Source organism: Somniosus microcephalus, chromosome 16 (assembly GCF_052327205.1).
Source record: "Somniosus microcephalus isolate GS21.2 chromosome 16, FLI_Smic_1.0, whole genome shotgun sequence".
NCBI lineage: Eukaryota > Metazoa > Chordata > Chondrichthyes > Squaliformes > Somniosidae > Somniosus > Somniosus microcephalus.
Window position 1 is genome coordinate 20,589,810 of NC_141002.1, and position 13,945 is coordinate 20,603,754.

General features: G+C 46.5%; 1 pseudogene; it reads right to left on the bottom strand.

Annotated features, from left to right (window-relative positions):
• Positions 1–521: 521 nt before the first annotated feature.
• The window catches only part of LOC147106008 (vasopressin V2 receptor-like), a 39,952-nt pseudogene continuing 26,528 nt past the window's right edge, over positions 522–13,945 (bottom strand).

Here is a 13,945-nt window from a genome sequence, read left to right on the forward strand (position 1 = left end):
CCAAACAACCTCACTGGCACTGAAAATTTCCTTTAAATGAGTGGAGTCTCATTCATTCAGATTTTAATTATTGTTGGAGACGTAACATAATAAAAAAAATTAAATAAGTGTTTTTTTTACTTTTTCTTTGTCTCTTTTATCATCTTTCTTTCCCTCTCTTTATTTTGTTTTCTGTACATGATTTGGCATTGAATTAAACATTCTAATTTACTCTTCCTGGTTTCAACTCTGCGTGTCTCAGTGAGGATTCTTCAATCTGAATGGTTGAGGAGACACGCTGTTGCTTGCCCAGTTCACACAGGCCCCAGATCCCCTGGAGAGGGCACTGTGCTGTTTCGGCTCTCTAATTACCGCAAATTCCAGTGCAAAAGCCGGCGGAAAGTCTGTGGGCGAGTGTGTGTGTAATGAATGGCGAGCGCCGTTTGTTCGCTGGCTGCTGATGGCAAAATCCGGGCCGATGTCTCTGGTCTTTCTCGTGGATGCAGGTTTTCCGATTGGGATGCGGTACAGCCTTGGCAAACCTAGCGACAGAAGGCCATGTAGATCCATGGGTTTGTGCAACTGTTGAGGCTTGCGAGGAGCATTCTGATGGTGAATGGCGATCCTTGAAACAGTGAATGATACACCGCAGTATAAATCTACTGCACCATAACAACCACCAATGTATAAGTTAATAGATACAGAATGCACTCGTATCAAATTACGTTTTGTTTTAATCTTGCTCTGAACTAGTTATTTTTGAATTGTATTTCCAAGATTTCACATTCACCTATTTTGTGAAGCTATGACATTTATGCCTCAGAAGTCTTGGGTTGTCACAAGCCCTTAGTTTATTGGTGTGTATCTTGTACCAAATTGAATAAAGTGTACGTAGACGCTTGTCTCAAATAGGAAGGTCATTCATCGCTTGTCTTGAATTCTGGTGAACTGGAAATAGCTGAAAAAGGTAACAGGATCACTCTGACTCCTCACCACCCCTACACCCTGAGCAGTCTTTACTTTGTGATTCTGGTCAATGTGTGTCAGCTCGCTATTTGAGCGCAAGGGTTTCACAGGAAAGCTCCATTCTGTTTGAACACGCATGCTTCCAGCCAAGGGCCAGTGGAAAGCTCTCAGGAACAGAAATAATGGCTGATATTTGGCACTCTAACCTAGCGGACTAAGGCCAACTGCAGGACCCCCTTCTGCCATGCTGGTCAATACCAAATAAGTCAGCGAAGGCTTGGATCAGCTGTTCCCTGGGTAAACACAGAGCTCCTGCAGCATGCGTTCAACAGAAGCAGCAAAGATATCATCTCTTTTTAGCCAAAATCTAAAAGCACTTGGGTCATGCTAGTACACATTGTGCACAGTAAGAGAAATTAATGATGGCACGGTATAGCAATCATATTTATGCTCGTCACACATTTCTAGCTGCTTTTACATTACAAGCACAGCCACCACATGAGCAAGCCCATATACTGAATCGTTAAAAATACCACTAGGATAAAGGAGCTCGCTTCTGCCAATCTAAACACAGGGAGTTCATCCCATCTGTTTGCTGTCTGTGAGGCTCCATGTAAAAGTAGCAACTTCCTAAGGCGAGAAAGTGGCACACAAGTGCCTCCATGGTCATACTGCTTCTGGAAACTGGGTGCAGTATATAACCATAAAGTAACAGCATTTTATGGGTGATGCTTCGGGTAAAAGACTCATAGTCTGTGGCAAAAACCGCTGGGAAAAAATCAGTGGTATTCATAAACATTGAATGGTTGCAGTGAAATCTGATGCATATTATTATACTAATATAATGTATTTTTTAACATGCAGATTTAATTTATCCTGCTGTACCCACAGATGGTCATAGGCAAGGTCATTAGTTTTTGGTTTTCAATGGATGAGTTTCACGATGCAATGCCAAAATCACTGGCATCCATGTAATAAAAACAGAGGACTGAATTTTAATGGGGAAGGCAGGTTGGGAGCTGGGCCTGATTTGAATGGGAAGCCTCTGTTTCCCACCCGCAGCCAGCCAAACCCCTCCTCTGTGCCTGCAGCACTGGGCCGCAGAGAGGAGGGAGGGGGGGGACTGCATGGGAGCTGCCGCAACAGCGGGGGTGGGGTGTCCGAGTTGGATCGGGCCCACGGAGCGCCTGCAGCGGGGTGGCGGGGGGTTGTTCAAGTTTGATCAGGGGCCACGGAGCAGCAGCAGAAACAGGGGCAGGGAGGGCCGAGGGGTGGCCGGGTGGGGGTCTGAGGAAGATCGGGGGCTGAGGGGGGGGGGCAGAGGTGGCGTCGGAAGAAGATCGGGGGCCGGGAGCAGCACGGAGAGGGGTGCACTTCCTCACAGCTTGTAGAAAATATCAGGGCATAAGGGAGAATTTCTACCCAAAATTCACAAAAATATGCCCGGAATTCAGAAATTTGAATGACGACCAAAAACTCCCATACCTACTAGGGGAAGAGAGAAATTGCATAACACTAGCGGCACACTATGTTACAGCTTGCCATAAACAGAGGGACAACCAGTAAATATAAGAAAAGAGTATATATAAATTATATGAAAGTATATATTTATACACTCAGAGATATATCTGTTTATACACTGTATGGATAGATCTGTATTTTTGTGAACAAACATGAATGTTTTCCGATGCTTTGGCAACATAAGATGTAACTTGTCATGCCAATAAAGCGATTTGAATTGAATTGAATTGGTGGGGGTGGGGTGGATTGGAGGCCTGTGGTGGGGGGGATCGGAGTCGTGGGGCGAGGAGAGGCCTGGCTGCGGGGGGGGGGGGGGGAGGTGGTTCGGAGGCCTCGTCGGGGGGTCTCCGATCGAGTGGGGTGGGTTAGTTAGTGACCCTTGATACAGGAGGTAAGTGTACCTCTGGATCCAGCAGTCCTCGCTTTTCCTTAGCTGCCGGGTTTTACGAGGTGTGCAGAACCTGACCAACTAAAGTTAAATACAAAATGGAGGCTAAAGAGGCTTCCAGCCTCATTATAATATTTAAATAGACGACCCGCCTCCTGGCAGCGGATTGGCTGCCCTGCCCCCGTTAAGACTGGAAGTGGGCGGGTTCAGATCGGGATTCAGATTTTTAACACTTTAACTACCGCCACACTCCCATCCTACCTGTTTTTATTTTTAGGCTAAAAGTTCAGTCACTAGTGGGCCCAACCACTGGCACTCAAGGCAGCCCATTATCCACCGCTCTAACCGCATAAAGGTCTACACCCTCCGCCTTTACCACAGCTAAATGCTATTTAATGTTTGATTGCTGGATGGAAGGTAAATAGTTCTTGGCTTGTGCGTGCAAATCCTGAAAGAGCCCTTGCACCATGTGCTCAAGCACAGGGTTATACTTAAGCACCAACAGACTGCTCAACAGCCTCACACAAAGCTCGTGAACCTTTTCAGCCGCGTATATTGTACAAGATATCCTTTGAAGAGTGCGCTCGGTGTAATTAACCAAAACAAGCCAATGGCCCAGAAATTCGGCTCTCCACGGGTGAGTACGCATGGGGTACTCACCTGTAGGCCCAATGGAAGTGCCGGTTTCCTGCATGCACTGCGCATGCGCGGGAAACCGGCACTTCCGTTCCCCTGAACGAAGGGGTTCAGAGGTCGAACGCGTGCGCAGGAGAGGCTGCGCGTGCGTATCGAACTTCGGATTTCTTTGCAGGTTTTCCCGGGAGGGTAAGTCTGCAGAAGTTAGATATGTAAAAAGCAGGCGTAAGGCCTGCTTTTTACAAGGTAAGTGGTGAATTAATTAAAATTACAACATTTTTTCCACAGGTTTATTATTTTTAAATACTTTAAAGCAAGGTAAGTTTATTTTTAGCCCCGTTAGAAAATAAAATTATTTTTTTCAAAAATTTAAATTATTGTTTAAAATAGCTATTTCATGTAATTTATGGTTTATTTAAAAAATGTGATTAAAAAAATAATTTATTTGAAGATTTAGTGCTATTTTAGGGCCGTAGTATTTATAAGTTTTGACAGGTCTTCCTGTCAATCTTATGAATGGAGCATTCCCTGCTCCGATTGGCTCTCCATGGCCCACGTGATCCCAGGGGACGCATCGAACTACCTGCGCCCCTGGGATACGCAAGCACTGCGTGCCGGCAGCTGGAGCAGGCCCAAGATCGGAATCCCATGGGGGCCCACAGCTCAACGGCCGGCGCGCAAGGTAAGTGCAAGTCGGGGGCTTACACCCGCGGGAAGCCCCCGACCCGAATTTCTGGGCCAATATGGTGACCAGAGTGAATCTGGTTTCCCAGCAATTATCAGATGACATGTTGTTGGTCTACATTTCAAAATTGGCACCATCACAAGAAAGCTCATCTATTGATGCTGATTAAAGGGAGCCAATTTGTGATCGAGAAATGCATCAGATGTTCAACTACTCGCCAAATAAACAAGCCAAGCAAAAAGAAAATACTGGAAAAATGGCATGTAGACGGTCTGTTCTGTGAGTGATCTGTAAACCTAGGACGTCAATGCAAGTACAGTTTAATCCAATTCTAAATATATAAATCAGATGTTATCAAATGCTTGCTAAAAGTAAGTCTTTGCCAAGGTCCAATATTATCCTTTCTTGTTGCAAATTGGTCTGGGTGCCAACTTTCACATTAATAGAACTCCTTTGAATTTTAGGCAAAACTCTCGAGATGCTGTGGTAATTTAGTTATCTAGGACAACGTCCGTAGTAACTTGGATTTATGTAGTCCCTTTAGCATCAAAAACTCTAGGGGCACATGCATAGAAATAGACAGGCAAACAGATTCTGTGACATAGATGGAGAGATGGGGGTATCAGCGAAAGCCTAGTTGAAAAGGTGGTTTTATCTGAAGGGAGAGGGAGGAAGCTGCTTTTATATAGCTCTTTCACATCCACAAGACATCCCAAAGTGCTTCACACACAATGAATTACTTGAAAAGTGTAGTCACTGTTGTTTTGTAGACTTAAGTGGCAGCCAATTTGAGTACAGCAAGGTCCCACAAATCACAATGAAGGGAATGACCAGATAATCTGTCTTTGGTGATGTCGGTTGAAGGTAAATATTGGCCAGGACACCAGGAGAACTCCCCTGTTCTTCTTTGAATAGTGCCATCGGCTTTCTTTTACCGAACAGGCAGATGGAAGGAGAAGTAGAGAGGGAGAGAGCATACAAATTCAGAAGATATTCGATGATCACAAATTGCTCCTTGTTTTTTTTTTCCTCCTGGGTTCTGGTCCACTACAATCATTGCAAGTGCAGCTTTGTCAAACCTTTGCACCCAATAAAAGGATTATATTTTGGCCTTTCAATAATCGGCTGGCTTCCATCTCATCTTTCTCACAATATAGATGTGAAAATAATAATTTGGGTGAGTGAAAGTATCCAAACAGAACATATACAGAATTTACAGCCTTTACCAATCTCCTTGATCTCAGTCCAAAGAAGCTATCTCGCCTAACTGTCTTTCGTTGAAGCCTGCAGATAGACTTATTGATTGGAGTAAGACAGGTTGATCAATACATTCAAAAATAGTGACCAGGAACAAGCAGATTTAACTAACAGTCTGCTTGATTCAAAAGAAGTTACCAAACACATCTGACCAAATTTCAGTTTAATGGCCTGGCTTCTCTCTCCAGTACCCTGAAACAATTGTATTAAATTAAACTAGGATAGGATTTCGGTGCGTGAAACTGCTTTTTAAAACCCTTATGCATCATAATAAAATTAAAAAGCTAATACTTGGCTAAATATCAGACAAAAATGCTCATCCCATTCATTCACATTATGTCTGTCAATTCCCTGGGTTGGGGATTCTTTAGCTTAGAGAGAACCAAGCTTGATAATTTGAGATTTTTCTTTATCGCTATCACCTGACAGTATATTTAAGACTCCAGTTGTGGCACTGCAGCAACTCGCCAAGGCTTCTTCGGCAGCACCTCCCAAACCCACAACCTCCAACACCTAGAAAGACAAGGGCAGCAAGAGCATGAAAACACCACCACCTCCAAGTTATCCTCAAAGTCACACACCATCCTGACTTGGAAGTATATCGCTGTTGGATCAAAATCCTGGAACTCCCTCCCTAACAGCACTGTGGGAGTACCTTCACCAGATGGACTGCAGTGGTTCAAGAAGAAATCTCACCACCACCACCTCAGGGAAACTAGAGATGGGCAATAATTGCTGGCCTTGCCAGAGATGCCCACATCCTGAGAATTAATCATTTAAAAAAGTATATGTATAAGGCTGTGACACCATATAAAGTCTAACTTAAAATAACCAAGTGCACAACCAAAGACAACAGCAGGACCAGCAGTAGTTAGTACATTCCCTCTCCAGTTTCTAAACCTAACTGAACTCCGAAGACCAAGTAAACAATTTGCATGAACCCACCTTGCTCCTACAATGATGCCAAGAAAACCTTAGCATCAAGGTTCCTGCTCCAATAATTCCCACGTAATCACAATGGGCCAGTAATTCCGGTCCCAACGCGTGAGTACGGACGGTGTACTCACGCGTGGGCCCGTTGGAAGTGCCGGATTCCAGCATGCACAGCGCATGCGCGGGAAACTGGCATTTCCTCTCCATCGAACTAAGGGGTTAAGAGGTCCTTCGTTTAGATAGGTTTGCACGTGTGCAAGGGCCTGAACTTTTTGGAAATGAATAAAGGAGGCGTAAGCAGTGGATTCTTGAAGGTAAGTGGTCTATTATTTAAAATTATTACATTTTTTCCACAGCTTCATTGTTTTTAAGGACTTTACAGTAAGGTAAGTTTATTTTTAGACCCGAATTCGTAAAAGAAAATTTTTTTCAAAAATGTTATTAATTGTTTTAAATAGTTTTCTAAAAGTTATTTATAGTTTATTTAATTATTGGGATGTTTTTTTAAATTTTAATTAAAGTTAAACTAGTCTTTTGGGCGCCCGTACTTTTCATGAGTTTGACAGTCTTTACTATCAAACTCATGAATGAGTTTCCCCTCCCCTGATTGGCTGCAGAGTGCTCACCTGATCCCAGCCGGCACATCGCACTAACTACGCCGCTGGATCAGGTAAGCACATCGCGCCGACATCTGAACCGGGCCAGTGACAGGAAATGCAAGCAGGCCTGGGCTTCAGATGTCAGCGCGCAGGGTGAGTGCAGATCGGGGGCTTGCACGCGCGGCAAGCACCCGATCTTAATTTCTGGCCCAATCCCAAGTCCTAGAATTCCCAAGTAATCTGGCTACACCTCACACCATTGGCACTTCACTGTGACTTCGACCTCGAAGTATTCCTCGGTTTGAAAACTCTGGCATTGTTACATTCAAAAGAAATTCTGGTTAACAAAATTGAGGCTCATGGAATAGGTGGGTCAGTGGCAGCTGGGATAAGGAATTGGCTTAAGGACAGAAAACAACGAGTTAGAGTCATAGGCCTAGAAATTGGGTATAGCCCTGCTTGGGGCGTTAGAAGTGGCGCTGCGCAAATTTTATAGCCAGACGCAACTTATCGCCACCTCGCGCGATATTGGATTGCAGCGCCCCTAAAGGTGATTGAGGCGTGAGTTCAGGCATTACACGGGGCTCCTAAGGCGCTAACTCGGTGGCGCTACTCAATATCGGCGCAGGCGGGCGCAGCGCAGGTGCTGTCAATAATCGATGAGCACGAGGCTTTCAGGCGGCGGCCAGCTCTTAAAGGGGTGGGTCAGTCAGCTCCAGCATCCACACTCTGCACCTTGTAGGCCTGAAAATCGGAGCAGGCCCTTCTCTGGTGCAAAAAACTTGGAGCAGATGGAGAGGGTGAGGCAGAGAGCAGAGCGGTTCACCAATGAGGCTCTGGAGGTATTGGTGGCCGCAGTGGAGCGCCGGCGAGATGTACTCGACCGACGAGCTTGGAGGGATGTTTGTCAGAGGGTCAACTCCAGCAGCATGGCGACCAGGAGCCCTGTGCAGTGCAGGAAGAAATTCAACGACTTCACTCGGGTCGTGAGGGTGAGTGGTGTTTATGCAACCTTCTGCATCCCTCCATTTACACCTGACTATGGGTACAGGGTGCGCTATGCCCCAATGGACATCTGTCAGCAAGCACCCATGGCCTTTTCTGGGCACACACATGCACATTTGACTCAGGGCATTATGTAAGGGCTCTTCCACCATGGGGGGCATGAGATGATAACTCAGGGCATCATGTAACATCACTTCCCGTCCTTTCCCCTGCAGGCCAAGCTGGCGAACATCCGCAAGGATCAGCTTCGCACCGGAGGAGGTTGCCCTTGTAATGTATGTACCTTTAAGGGGGGAACTACTTTGTACATGTTAAGTCTGTGTGTTATAGTGATAATTACTACACAGACTACAAGAGTAAATTCAACAGGTCTTTACTGGTTGGAGGTAGGGACTATACTGAATACAATATTACTACACAGTGCTTATATACTGGTGTGGTCACCACCGGTATTACGTATACAGCAGCCAGAGAAAGTTGTACATCTCTTAAGGTGGAACAGGCTTAAGTTCTCTTAAGGTGGAACAGGTTACATACACCACAATCCTCCCTTTTTAGCTTAACACTCATATCCCCATTTAACATAACATAATAACATATATACATATATAACTTCAGGTATAACAGTTCAAAGGTTCAGTCTCTCAGGAGGCTTTCTGATGCGGCTTGGATAACGCCTCTCAGTAGTCTCTGATTCTTGTTGTTGAGGTGCCTCCTCTATTTGGTTTCCAATGTATTGGGTGTCATCATCATCAAGTACATTCCCTGCCGAGGTAGATGCTTCAGGTTCATTAACGTCTTCCACAGTTGTCTCTGTCACAACCATGGGTTCGACCCTTGCTCTCGACTCTACCAGTTGATCCGCATGACGCCTTATCACATTATGACCAATATCTACTGTGTACATCAGAGGTCCTTGTCTGGCCCGAATTGTTCCGGACTGCCATTTTTCATTTCCATAGCCCCTTGCCAACACTGGTTGTCCTACGTCGAAAGTTCGAGTGGTCTTGTTGTTAATATGCCGAAACTGTTTGTTTTCCACTTCCCTCCGCACATTTGGTTTTAACAAGTCCAACTTGGACCGCAACCTCCTGTTATAAAACATCATGGCAGGACTTTGGTTAGTCACTGCATGATCGGCATTTCGATAGGACATCAGGAACTTGTCGACCTTGTGTTGCAGTGGAATCTGATCATCGTTCATGGCCTTAATTGCCTTTTTGAATGTCTGGACAAATCTTTCAGCCAACCCGTTTGTCGCCGGATGATATGGGGCAGAGGTATAATGTTTTACTCCATTCTTCTTTAAGAATTGTCGGAATTCTTCCGATACAAACTGTGGTCCGTTGTCCGAACAGATCTGTTCTGGCAATCCGTTCCTTGCGAATATTGTTCTTAACACCGCAATTGTCTTTTCTGAAGTAGTGGTATTCATCTTGATCACTTCTGGCCATTTGGAATGTGCGTCCACCGCGATTAGGAACATGGAGTCCATGAATGGACCAGCAAAGTCAATGTGTACGCGTTGCCATGGGGCTGAAGGCCATTCCCATGGGTGTAGCGGTGCTATCGGAGGTGCATTTTGCACTTTTTGGCACCCAGCGCAGCTTTTCGTTAACTCCTCAATCTGTTGGTCAATACCCGGCCACCATACATAAGCCCTAGCAAGACTTTTCATTTTAACTCCCCCCAGATGACCTTCATGCAGTTCGTTTAAAACTCTTTCCCTTAACTTGGGAGGAATAATCACTCTTGTCACGTACATCAAGGTACCATGGCAGACGGACAGCTGGTCTCGCCTTGCCGAAAATGCCGGTAACAGAGGATCACCCCGTGTTGGCCATCCTTTCACTGTCACCTTGTAGACTCTGGACAGTGTCGGGTCGTTCCTGGTTTCTCTTTCAATACTTGCATTGGTGACTGGTAAACACTCGATGATGGTCGAATGAAATAACTCAACAGGGTCAACTTTCGTCGTGTCTTCTTCTTCAGGTAGTGGCAGGCGCGACAGCCCATCAGCATTGCCATGCTGTTTCGTACCTTTGAATTCTATTTGATATTGATGTGCCCCTAGGAAAAGAGACCATCTCTGGAGACGCTGCGCTGTCATCACCGAAACACCCTTCTTAGGGTTAAAAATGGATACCAACGGTTGATGGTCTGTCAGAAGTGTGAATTTTTGGCCCTGCAGGTAATGATTAAACTTCTTCACTCCCCATACAAGGCTAAGAGCCTCCCTATCGATCTGCACATAGTTGCGCTCAGCGGAGGTCAATGATCTGGATGCAAACGCGACTGGCCTTTCCGTGCCATTTGGCAACTTGTGTGAGAGTACTGCCCCAATACCATATGGAGAAGCATCACAAGCCAACCGAATAGGCAGTGTCGGGTTGAAGTGAGCCAACACTTCCTCTGAGGTGATCAATTCTTTGCTTTTGCGAAATGCCTTCTTACAGTTTTCGCCCCATTCCCATGGTACCCCTTTCTGTAAAAGAGCGTTTAACGGGTGCAGTACCGTGGATAGATTTGGCAGAAATTTATGGTAATAGTTAATTAATCCTAGAAACGACCTCAACTGAGAGACATTCTCCGGAGCGGGAGCCTTTACAACTGCCTCAATCTTGTCAGGAGACTTATGAAGCCCCTCCCGGTCAATGACATGGCCACAGTACGAGATCCGCTTCTGGAAGAACTCACATTTCTGCCGATTTACTCTAGGTCCATACTCTTTCAGTCTGTTGAGCACCAGTTCCAAGTTTGCGAGATGTTGTTCATCACCATCACCTGTGATCAGAATATCGTCCAGGTAACATTGTGTGCCTGGAATTCCCTGTAATACCTGCTCCATGGCCCTCTGCCAAATTGCTGGAGCCGATGCCACTCCAAAAACCAGCCTATTGTACCGGTACAACCCTCGATGCGTGTTGATCGTGAGGTATTGGCGTGACTCTTCCTCAACCTCCATCTGCAAGTACGCCTGCGCCAGGTCTATCTTGGTGAAGTGTTTCCCGCCAGACAATGAAGCGAAAATATCCTCAATCCATGGAAGCGGATACTGCACCGTGTGAAGCACCGGATTAACGGTGATTTTGAAATCTCCACAGATGCGAACCTTCCCTGGATCTCCTGGCTTGTTGCTCGCAGGACGTTTCATAACGGGAACAATGGGCGTAGCCGACTCACTCCAATCTACCTTAGACAGTACACCTGAACGTTCTAGTGCTTCCAGTTCCGCTTCAACAGTAGGTCGTATTGCATAGGGTACCGGTCTGGCTTTAAAAAATTTTGGTTGTGCATGTTCATCAATCTTGATGTTTGCCGTAATTCCTCTCAGTGTTCCCAGTCCCTGCTGGAACACCTCTTTAGCATCATCCAATATTCTGGACAATCGTTTAGGTTTGACATCTGTTTCCCCGGAATCTACCATTAGTGCCTTCAAGGAATGCCAGTCCATATTCATTTTCCTAATCCACTCCCGTCCTAGTAGTGGTGGACCTCCTTCAGGTAGCACATATAAGTCCATTACTTGGCTTTCTTCGCCCTTGTGGACCACTTCTACCTCTATTTTTCCCATGGGGTACACTCTTTGCCCCGTGTATGTTTTCAATATAATCTCCGTATCCTGTAGGGGAATATGTTGGAATAACCTTCTGTAATCTTTCTTATTCATGACCGTCAATGCCGATCCAGTGTCCAATTCCATTTTTACTTGGACTCCTGCTATCTGAAGAGTGACCCAAATTGTCTGGAGATCTGCATCCTTACCAACGTTGTGTACTCTTAAGCTATCCAGTTCATTACTGCAAGCGTCTGAATCTGACTTCTGTTCGGTCAAACTGTTCTTTGTCACCTTGTGTACCTTTGCGTATTTTCCTTGCGGTGACTTTTTGTTGCTGGTCTTCTTTCCTGACCGGCATACTTTAGCTATGTGGCCAAGCCTGCCACACGTTCTGCATTCTTGGTTTTTAAACCAACACTGGTTCTGATCGTGCGTTGTCTTTCCACAACGATAACATTTGACAGAACTCAAACCCAATTTGTTTGTACCGAGTTCCGGTGACCGTAGCTGCATTACTGCCGTGCCTCTCGCTGCGGCTTCGTGTGCTGCTGCCACAGTGACCGCCTTCTCAAGCGTCAGCTCATTCTCCTCGAGCAGTCGCTTTTGTGTATCCTGTTTAAATAAACCACACACAAATTTATCTCGTAGTGCCTCTGTCAGTCCCGTTCCAAACTGACAATATTTTGCTAGCTTACGTAATTCCATCAAATATTCAGCATTGCTTTCATTCTGCAGCTGCCTTCTGTCGTAAAATTTAAATCGTTCCGCTAGCATCAGCGGCGTGGGGTTTAGATGATTTTTCAGGACAGTAACAATCTCATCGAACGTCTTATCCGCCGGTTCATCTGGTGATAACAGGTGTTTCAATTGCCCGTATGTCTTCGCACCCATTAAATTTAATAATGTTAGTGCTTTATCTGCATCAGGAATTTTATTTGCCTTACAATAATTTTGTATGCGTTCTACATACATGGCCCAATCTTCGATGTCACTATCAAAGGTATTAATGTTCCCATGTTCAGGCATCGTTGCAATTGTATTTTTATGTTATCCAAGATGGCGGCTTCCCGCTCTTGTCGTCGTCCTCCGCCCACAAAATGGCGGTTTTCCCGCGCTTGGCGGTCTTCAACCGTCCCCCGACGCTGTCTCCGCTTCACCGCGGCTCTCGCGCCTTCAGTTTCCCCAGACGCTGCGCCTTTTAGCCCGAATGCGGCCCTTATCTCCGGTCGCGATCGATGTCCCCGCGCTGCGCCTCTCGCTCGAAAGTGGCCCGGCCCTTATCTCCGGTCGCGATCGATCTCACCGCCCTTATTCCTCCGTCTTCCCAGCCCCGTCTGTACAGCCAACGCGGTTGACTTTCTGTCGCGTCGCTGCCCGGCTTACCCACCACCGAGGTAGAAAGAAGAAAGCTGACAGTCGCTGATGGAGGCTTCGAGGTCAGGATGTCTTCTGCACTCCGGTTTCTCGATGCCTGCCGCTCGACGTGTCTTCCAGTAGGGTGATGAGGGTGGAAACCTCTCTTCGACGTCCTGTCTGTGGACGAAGCCGCCGTGGAAATAACTGCCGCAGGGTAAGAATCGGACTCGTCGCCACTGTTAAGTCTGTGTGTTATAGTGATAATTACTACACAGACTACAAGAGTAAATTCAACAGGTCTTTACTGGTTGGAGGTAGGGACTATACTGAATACAATATTACTACACAGTGCTTATATACCGGTGTGGTCACCACCGGTATTACGTATACAGCAGCCAGAGAAAGTAGTACATCTCTTAAGGTGGAACAGGCTTAAGTTCTCTTAAGGTGGAACAGGTTACATATACCACAGTACAGCTCATGCATACTGTAGTACCGGCAGTGACCACACCTGTATATAACGCTGAGAAGTAATCTGTACAGATCAGTTGCAGTTTGAGCCATGTTGCGTAAACACCTGTTGTACCGTTCTCCGCAGTCCGTTTCTTATTATACACGGACGTAACATTGGTGACGAGGCAGGTTCGAACCTACCTGCAACTCTGCATCACCTCCCGGGGATTCGTTCCTGGAGATCAGTGGATTGGAGGTCAAGGCCAGAGACTCGGGCGTCGACCACGGGCAACCGCCCAGTCATCCAGCAGAGACTCGAGAATTGCGGGGGAGGCTGTCGAGAGCCAGGCTTGGCTTTCCAGTCGAGGTGGTCCAGCGAAACGGGCTGGCAACAGGTAGTGCGCAGACCCTTCCCAGACGGCGGTGGGCTGGAGCCCGACCGAGCGACACAGCAAAGGGCCGAGCAGCGTCGACGGGGAGAGAGAGAGAGGGCAAAGTGCACAGGGCGCAGCCGGTGTTCAGGGGCCGATCAGTGTCGGAGAGAGGGAGAGAGAGATGCGCAGAAGCGCGCGAAACCTACAAGGCGCCGCCATTGCCACGAGAACCAC